At 32.7% G+C, this 10481-nt stretch overlaps 1 non-coding gene across 1 annotated transcript; it reads right to left on the bottom strand.

Annotated features, from left to right (window-relative positions):
- Positions 1–788: 788 nt before the first annotated feature.
- On the bottom strand, positions 789–895 carry LOC139865199 (small nucleolar RNA R71). Its single transcript, XR_011764718.1, has one exon. It is a non-coding gene; the product is annotated as a small nucleolar RNA R71 (small nucleolar RNA).
- Between the last annotated feature and the right edge of the window lie 9586 nt (positions 896–10481).

Here is a 10481-nt window from a genome sequence, read left to right as displayed (position 1 = left end):
GCCCCTCTGCTGCATCTTTTGGCTATTCGAAACGTGGGCAAAATCAGAAAAGTCTATTAATTGGATAACTTATATAATTTTTCTTTCCTTTTAAAAACTAATAGGATATTCAGTGAATGCACCGAGTAAAACGTGCACCACCTTTCATACGTTCACCACCTATAACTCGATCAAGACATCTAGCCAATATTGTCGCCGTTGATTTTTCTTTAGAATCATCATCTAGTCGACCAAGAACTCCAACTCAAATTTCCGATAATCCATCTTTTGAACCCGACCTCACAATTGAGAATCCGGAGAATATTCAGGGACAATTCCAAGATCCAGAACCACTAATCATTCCTCCTGAACCACAAACCATTAAATCAGAATCTTCTAGTGATTCGTATTCAACAAATTCAATTATGGAAAATCTGGAACCTCTAAGTACGGAAGACCGAATGAGAGCCACACGCACGGGCCAAGGTCACGCCATTATTAAGCCAGACATTAATGCGCCAGATTATGAAATCAAAGGACAAATCCTACACATGGTAACTAATCAGTGCCAATATAGTGGTGCGCCGAAGGAAGATCCAAACGAACATCTTCGTACGTTTAATAGGATCTGTACACTATTCAAAATCCGAGAAGTTGAGGATGAACAGATCTATCTCATGTTGTTTCCCTGGACTTTAAAGGGAGAAGCCAAAGATTGGTTAGAATCGTTACCTGAAGGGGCGATTGACACATGGGATGTTTTAGTTGAGAAATTTCTTAAAAGATTCTTTCCGGCATCTAAAGCCGTGAGACTTCAAGGAGAAATTTTTACGTTCACACAAAAGTCAAATGAAACTCTATATGAGGCGTGGACAAGATTTGGAAAGTTGTTAAGAGGATGTCCTCAACACGGTTTAGACACTTATCAAATAGTACAAATATTCTACCAAGGTGTCAACGTTGCTACACGAAAAGACATCGACATAACAGCTGGTGGTTCCATTATGAAGAAAACCGCAACTGAAGCTTACAAAATTATTGATAACACAGCCTCCCACTCTCATGAGTGGCACCAAGAGAAAGATATATATCTCTCATCTAAAGCGGCTAGAGCCGATTCTAGCCATAACTTTGATTCCGTTTCCGCAAAAATAGATGCTTTCGAGAGACGAATGGAAAAGATGAATAAAGATATTCACGCAATACGAATCAGTTGTGAGCAATGCGGTGGACCACACTTAATGAAAGACTGTCACATTGAACAAACGATGGAACAATGTGAGAATGTTGTCTACATGAACCAAAGGCTGGAAAATAGTTATCAGAATAATTATCAACCGCCAAGGCCAAACTTCAATCGAAATCAAAACATTCTTTACAATCCAAAAGGACCCGACAATAACTCGTATAACCAACAAGGTCCGAATAACCAACCAACTCAAAACAACACTTTCAATCAACAAAGACCTGGCTTGTATAAACCACCACAACAAACCGACGAGAAGAAGTCAAATCTGGAAGAAGTGGTATTTAAGCTAGTTGAATCTCAAACACAATTTATTGAAACTCAAACCCAAACGAATGAGAGGTTTGATCAGTCATTTAGAACTCAACAAGCTTCCATTTTGAATCTAGAAAAACAAGTAGGTACTCTTGTTAGATTGATGAGTGAAAGGGAACAAGGAAAGCTACCGAGTAATAATGAAGTAAATCCTCGGAATGAAAATGTTAACATGATATCAACAAATTCTGAAAAACCAATACCAGAAGATGGGAAAGTTTTAGATGTAAGTAACAATGAAGAAGTTACACCACCACCACCCGAGTATGTAAAGCCAGTGGTGGCACCATACAGACCACCCATCCCGTTTCCAAGAAAAGGAGTTGAGTATGAGCAAGTAATAGGTAATAAAGTTTGTGATACCTCTGGAAAGAAGAAGAAGAAGAATAAAAAAGTGCAAGAAACAAAAACCGTAGAAGTAAACCCGGTGAAGACAGTTCCACCAAAACCTCCACCAAGAGTAGGTGATCCGGGTGAATTTATTGTTCATTGTCTACTTAGTGATTGTGTCATGTATGATGCATTAGCAGATTTAGGTGCAAGTGTGAGTGTTATGCCTCTTTCATTATATAAAAGATTAGGTGTAGGTAAGTTAAGTCCAACGGATATGAGTGTTCGACTCTTTGATCAAACCATTAAGCACCCAGTTGGAATTGCTGACAACCTACCCATTCAAGTAGGCAATTTAACCTTTCTAGTCGAATTCATTGTCATTGACATAGAAGAGGACTCAAACATTCCTCTAATTTTAGGTCGACCATTCTTAGCGTCCACCGGGGCGTTATTTGATGTAAGAAAGGGTAGAATGACACTTAGTAATGATGAGAAATCGATCACCTTTATGATTCGACAGTCTAAATATCCACAAACCAAAACCGTTGAACCGACAAAAACGATTGGTAAGAACCATGTTGTTTTACCAACTCCAACGGTAATGCTTAACAATAATAGAACGCCTAAGTGTGGGGAAAATGAAGTAACACCTAATGATGACTTGATAATAAAGAACCCCATAGTTGATACGAAATTAAATAACCCCGTTATTAACAGTTCAATGAAGAAACTTTTTAAACGGGTTATTGATGCTAAAAGTAAGGGAAACTTTAAGTTATATAACCGGTTAGTATCCAATCTGTCGCCTAAAGAAAAGGCGAAGCTAGTTGAATTTGTGGATATTACGGAAAAAGCTGGTCACTGGCTTAAAGCAAAAGTCACAGATATGCAAGTTGATTATGGTCCAAGAGAAATTGACGATGAAGTTAATCACAATTTCGACACCACATCTACCTAAGTGTGAGGAGATTCAAATATTTTAAAAAGAAAATGCTATTTGGAGTTAGTTGTTCTGTTCTCGTGTAGTTCCGAGAATGGAATTCGATTGGTCTTTTCCGCTAGCAGACACTAAAGAACTAGTTTTCTCCCCCCATTCTGATTTTTTTTTATTTTGTAGGTTTTATATGAAATTAATATGCTTTTTAAATTTAAGTTTTGTGTGAATTTAAAAACAAAATTTACTTTATTTCATTAAGTAAAAAAATGATTTCTAAAATTCGTCGTGAGTTGAAGATTAGGTAGTTGAACCGAAATTACTTTAACCGAGGGCGGGACGAGAAATTTTGTTATCATTATTTTTAATTTAATTGATTTAAAGTATGCCAAAAAAAAATATTAGATTTTATAAATTTTTGAACGTGGGGTAATATACCCAACTTCAAAATTATGTATGTTTGTATTTTATGTTATATACAAAACAGGGTAAAATAACGCACTTTCAAAGACTGTCATTAAGTTCAGAAAAAGGTACTAATTTTGACGACAAGAAACAAAATATCAAATGTGAAATAACAACAATATGTTTGCAAACTCGGTATTTTTAATCATTTTTCTACACTAATCACCCTCATGAATTTAAATTTTTACTGATTTCTTGCAAATGAGGGCATTGCAAGATCTCAAGTGTGGGGAAGGGTTATAAATTCTTTCGGGTTTACACTTGTTTTAATTGCCAAATTTTGTGAAAATTTGAAAAAAATTTCAACTAAATGAATTCAAAATCATGTTTATACATATTTATGAACGATAAAACTAGGTGTTAATGCCGAAATTATTGTTACCTCGAGGACATAAATTGAGAAACAACCCAAAACGCTTGAATTCATTTAAAATGGGATAGAAGAGAATAAAAAGGCAAAGAAAAGAATAAATAAAAGCTAAGTGTGGGGAGAATGTACCAAGTTATTCAATTAAAAACTATCTATCACATTTTTGTATAAGAATTATTGCAGGTACTTTTGCTTTGGACGATACTAATCAGTTTTACCCGGTTTACTGTAATATATTTTAAAGAAAGATGGATCTACACGATGAATCAATTCCATCATTAAAAGGAAGTAAAGTCTTCCGAAAAAGACACGCGCTTCTTGATTTAGGTCATGAAGTTGTCGTCCAGACCAGCTGTAGGTTGACAAAAAATCTAGAAAAGTCATCACTAAAATCAGCAGGAAATCCACGGACCTCAGCATCAAACAGGGTCGCCAGGTGGTCAGATTTATCCTAACCATGAGAAGGATTTATCTCGTACAATGGGGGGGCACCGTGCAAATTAGCTGGATAAGACTAATGAATCAGATCCCCAGAAAGGATAATCTCCTTAAAAGATCAAAAATCAGCTTTTAAGACTGATATTACTCAATCCTAGAGATTGACCTTAAAGATTGAGAATTAAAAACTCATGGAATTCAATGATATCTAAACTCGAGCTTGAACGAGAAAATATTTTGATCAAAATACAAACTGATTTGTTTTCTGAAAATCCATTTTCAATGCGTTCATTACCATTGAACGTAAAATCCTAGGAATTCACCTGGAATTTATTAGGTCACCTGAACCAAATCGGGTGTCAACCGTAAGAACGGTGGTTGCATAGCATGGTCGGAGACAGGACCTTGTGCCAGACCGAAAAAATTATAGGATGATCTTTACTATTGCTCCTACCAAGGATAGTTCTAGCATCCGACACGTTAATAAGACCATAATCATCTGCATGTCACGGGACATTGCCTTAACAGTTTCTTATTCATCGCTTTCCTTTACAACCGGACGGTAGTTTACCGAAAGGTAATATACGGAACAAGTAAACTAGATGTGTGCTTTCCGATACCGGGATAGTAGTGGATTACACGAACCTAAAAGTTTTTAGCCAAAATATTGATCCACAAATATATTTTGCAACATCGATGGTGGATCAAATCAGAAAACTTGTCTAGGGTAAAGTCTAGCTTGAATTTTCAAAAGATCAAATGTTTTCATAAAGATCCAATTTCCTTAAGGATCTAAATTTTTATAGTCATGTGGGACTGTAAACCGCCTTTCAAATGTGCACTTTGCTTTGGAAACCGAAAGTAAATCGGCTATTTGATTGCAAGTGTTGTTGACCTAAACCCGAGGCAACTGTGGATGACACACCCACCTTTAACCATCATTACTGTCATTGTTTATACCGCTATATCAAAATCACTGATGTACAAAATGTGATGAATAAAAAAGTGATTCATGTATATTTTTATTTCAAGTTCTGTATTGCTTGAGGACAAGCAACGCTCAAGTGTGGGGATATTTGATAGTGCTCCAAATGAACATATATTTAGTAGCAATATCGTTCCAATATGTAAAGTTTTTAAATGTAATTTCCTTATTTTTAGTTGTAATAGTTAAATAAATAAGTGCGAAGACGAAAGACGCAAATCGCTCGAAAATGAAGATTTAAAGACAAAAACGAAGATTTGAAAGACCAAAACGTCCAAAAAGCTCAAATGTACAAGATACAATTCAAAAGGTTCAATTTATTGATGAGAAACGTCTAAAAATGACAAGAGTACAAGTTACAAAACGCAAAGTACAAGATATTAAATTATACGAAAGGACGTTCGAAAATCCGGAACCGGTACCCGAGCCAACTATCAACGCTCGACGCAACGGAGCTGAAAGTACAAGTCAACTATGCACAAGAATATAATATAATATTTAAATAATTCATAATAAGAATAATAATAAATAATAAAAAGTTGTTAATTGAGCATAGTTAAGGGGTCATAAGTGAAAATTTCAAATCAACATTTGCCTATAAAATGGAATTCACGTAGTAATAAAAAAGAACACCTTCACTTCATTTTTCTTTCTTTCCCTCTGTAAGAATATATATATTTATATTTATAATATTAAGTTTAATTTAAGTTTAATAATAATTGGGTTATTGTAAGAAATATTTTACGGGTTTTAAAGTCGAAACTCTGCCCGTGTAACGCTACGCGATTAATCACCACTGTAAGCTATGTTCTTCCTTTTTAAATTAATGTATCGTAACTAAGTTATTATTATGCTTATTTGAGCCGAAGTAATCGTGATGTTGGGCTAAAATATTAAGAAGGGGTTATTGAACTTTGGACCATAATTAAGGTTTGGGCAAAAGACCGACACTTGTGGAAATTGAACTATTGACTATTAATAGATGGGGGGTATTGTCTAATTGAGTGACAACTCATTGGAGTCTGTCGAACCTATCTTCAAATTAATTAACCTAATAATTAATAATGATTATGGTTGTCCTATTTAGTGACGTTCATATGGAATCTGTTATAATCATTTAATTAATCAATTGGGTTGGGTAATTGATTATTCATTCTGATCAAGTGGATGAATTAATATTCATAAACTAATTAAAACAGGGGTGGATTACATACAGTGATAACTGGTGTAATTGTTGACAGAAATGATAACTGCGTCACAGTTTAAATCCTTAATCAGTTAGAATATTTGACTTCGGGTATAAGGGTAATTTGACGAGGATACTCGCACTTTATATTTATGACCGATGGACTATTATGGACAAAAACCAGATAGATGTATCAAATAAACCAGGACAAAGGACAATTAACCCATGGTAATAAATTAAAATCAACACGTCAAACATCATGATTACGGAAGTTTAAATAAGCATAATTCTTTTATTATATTTCTCATCGTATCTTTATTTACTATCATTTTATTACTCGCAATTTTATTTACTGTCATTTTATTTATTGTCATTATTTTACGCACTTTAATTATCGTCATTTATCTTTACGCTTAAAATATAGAATCGACAAACCGGTCATTAAACGGTAAAACCCCCCTTTTATAATAATATTACTACTTATATAATTATATATATTTTGTATAAATATAGTTAAAAATATAGTAAGTATCACCAGCTCCCTGTGGAACGAACCGGACTTACTAAAAACTACACTACTCTACGATTAGGTACACTGCCTATAGTGTTGTAGCAAGGTTTAGGTATATCCCATCCGTAAATTAATAAAACTTGTGTCATATTTTGTAGTATTTTGTATTAAAAATAATACTATTTCGTACCCTCACGCTACATCATCAATTACTTTTTGCACAGTATTTCTCAAATGATATATTTCATATCCACGGATGAATTAAAAACTGAAGTTATTAAAAGTTGCTTTCAATCCAATTAATCACAGTAGAAATGATACATAAAGTGATGTGCTGGTTAATATTGTCGACCAAAATAAGTTAAATGCATGTATCATTCATTTTCATATATATTTTATATTATCAATTTGAAAGAAACCAAAATAGTAAATTAAAAATATTTAAGATCTTAAAATATGTACAACAGTATAATAGGCTCTAATTTGGATATCATCTGCCGACACTTTTAGCCGGGTGGTGTGTCGTGCTTCGTTGTTAATCAGTGACGAATAAAAGTGCTCAGAAAAATCCCATATTTTTAAATTAACTATATTTATTTATTTTGGTCATTATGGCATAAAATTTGGTTATTAACTACTAAATAAAAATTACATTAATTATTCACCCCCAAACCCAAGTAAAATATAAAAAGTTTTAAAACTTAACAAATATCTTCTAAATACATTTTTAATAAGCCTATAATTTATAAAACTCATTTTCGGATTACCGTTTATTTTAAAATCTTATAAGTTCCTTTTTAGCTCATTTACTACCCATCTAATGACAATTGAGCGTTACCTTCATTTACTAAATAACTTCGAAATCACAAAATATATTTACTCTATTTATATATATATAGAGATACTTTTTAAATAATAATTATTATATCTTATTATTATTTTACATAATTAATTCTAACAATTACAATATATATTATATCATATTATATATATATATATATATATATATATATATATATATATATATATATATATATATATATATATATATATATATGATTATCTATTTACAAACAATAGTATCGTGAGTCGTCGGGATAATCAAATGTTAAATGAATTTATGAAAACATTTCAAAATTTTGAGATTCAATTTTACAGGCTTCGCTTATCGTGTCGAAAATATTAAATTACATATAGATTTTGGTTCAAAATAAGTCGAAATTTTCCGGGTCACTACAGTACCTACCCGTTAAAGAAATTTCGTCCCGAAATTTGAGTGAGGTCGTCATGGCTAACAATAAAAATATTTTCATGATGAATATGAGTTAGAGTTTTATCATTATTAATATAGATAAAACGATTCGATCATGTGAAGCGTACGAGTAAAGCTATCACAAAAGAGTGAAAAGTTTCGTCTGAACTTTTGACGTAGTCATGGCGGATTTCCGGAATTCAAGGAATTTAAGGAAATCTTCTAATCAGAAAGAAAATGTAATATCATGATTAATTAGCAAACTGTTGGAATCACGGTAAGGATAGAACTATCAAGAAAATAATCTCTTCATATGTTTAGAGGTTAAGCAGAATGAAAGAGTTATGTAACATGGCACATGATGACGTTATAGTCTGTAAATCATCACGTTCCATTAGAAACTCAGCATCACTTACTGTAATATAATCACGTTGATCAAGTGTCATTATATTATACTAACTCATGCATCAATTTCCAACACTACTTCAAAATCATTCATAATTCAAATTCTAATTTTCAGAATTTAAAAAAAAAACTAAAACAGTTTCTTTTAAGATATAACACATATAGAGCGGAGAGATAATTAATATCGGACGAGAATATTTATGAAGATATCTTCAGAAATAGTGAGAATATTAATAATGAAAGATACGATGATATCTTGGAATTTCTAATATCGAAGGATGGTGAAGAAAATTTGTCCGCAAGAGTTTGGAGTCAGAAGCAAGGTATTTGCTAAAGATTTCATCAGAAACAGAATCATCAGGATTCTTAATGTACAAGTTTAGTCCTTGTGATTTGTTCAGAGACTCCTTCGTAGTTTACTCAATCAGTTTTTCAGTTTCAAACTTTTTCTGAGCTTTGCCAACATACAATTCTTTATCATCAACTTCCGACGATTAAGGTCGTTTATGGTTGCCTACAGTTTCTGCTGCTTCATTCAGCTTTTTCAAAGTTCAATGTATTGATTCGTAGACTGGGTGCTTTTCAGAATTTCAGAATTGAAGATCGTAATTCTAGGAGATAATTGTTATATGTATACATATAACTATTGATGTAGAAATGCTACTAGATTCGAAATACTGATTGTTGATTCTTGGTAATTGGTATGACAATTATTGTTACAGGGTATAGATAAATACACGATGGGGTTTCAATGAATATAATGATTTTTCAGAAAGTCCAAATTCATTGAAGTTGTTGGTAAGTTTACTGCTAATGTGGTGAAATATAAACGGTTCCCCGGTGACGATGACGACAGGCAGACTTATATATTGAGGTTATAATAAGGCTAATTCGAATGGAAGTCGAAGTGGATTTCCTGAAGCAGTGACAAAATTGGCTAATTTGAAAAAGAGTTGCAATGTTATTTTCGGTAATAACAATGCCAAAGGAGCTAGCACAGACACGTGTTAAATGTTTACACAGGTTCCGAGTGTTTTCAGGTGCATAACTATATGCATCAATCTCTTCTTCCGTAGATGAAGTGCGGTTGGTTCATCCTATCGATTGAAGTGTTTTCAAGAATCACGAAAGATTTGAACGCGGATTGTAATCGTCAAGATACAAATGAGATTTAAGATGAAATCAAGTGGCAAACTTGAAGAATTATTTAGTTTGATATGTTATAATCAATATTTTAATTCATTTTAATTGTCCGATGTTATTAGTCCACAGTCGATAGTCCACGGTTAACAGTCCAGTAATTCATATATAGTTTAATATATTATATTCGAATTAATTAATACGTGTCGTGACCCGTATATGTCTCAGACTCGATCACAACTCAAACTATATATATTATTGTAGAATCAACCTCAACCCTGTATAGCTAACTCCCGCATTACTGCATATAGAGTGTCTATGGTTTTTCCAAATAATATATATAGATGCGTCGATATGATATGTCAAAACCTTGTATACGTGTCCCGATATTTAAAGTGCGTAAAATAAATAACAAAAATTAAATGACGATAAATAAAATTGCGAGAATGTAAATTGCGATAATTAAATTACGATAAATAAAATATAATCAGTTAGCTAGGAACAATTAGCTAGGAACAATTAGCTAGGAACAGTTAGCGTGGATTCTTAACAATATTTCAATTAGTTAATTCGTTTGTTTCTAACAAATTTTATTTTGTTCAATGTTTTCTTCATTATGCCACTTGTTGGATTCTGAGAAGTCAAAATCCAAATATGAAATTGAATAAAAATGGTTATTCTGCGGTGATCGGATTCGTATCTTTGTGGATGTAAGTAGGATAGTAAATGATTGTTGAATCAGATTTGAAGAATGTACAGTGTAACTTATTAATGTGAGACCCAAATATTCCTCGGGTATTACCTACCCGTTAAAATATTTTCACCATTAACAGTTTGTACAAAAGAATTTTTAATTACAATCTTTATGAAAATATACTTACATATATATTTTCTTCAGATGCAATCATGGATTTAATGAGTT

The sequence above is a fragment of the Rutidosis leptorrhynchoides genome, chromosome 8 (assembly GCF_046630445.1).
Source record: "Rutidosis leptorrhynchoides isolate AG116_Rl617_1_P2 chromosome 8, CSIRO_AGI_Rlap_v1, whole genome shotgun sequence".
NCBI lineage: Eukaryota > Viridiplantae > Streptophyta > Magnoliopsida > Asterales > Asteraceae > Rutidosis > Rutidosis leptorrhynchoides.
The sequence above is the reverse complement of the archived record's forward strand: the minus strand, read 5'-3'. Positions and strand labels throughout refer to the sequence as shown.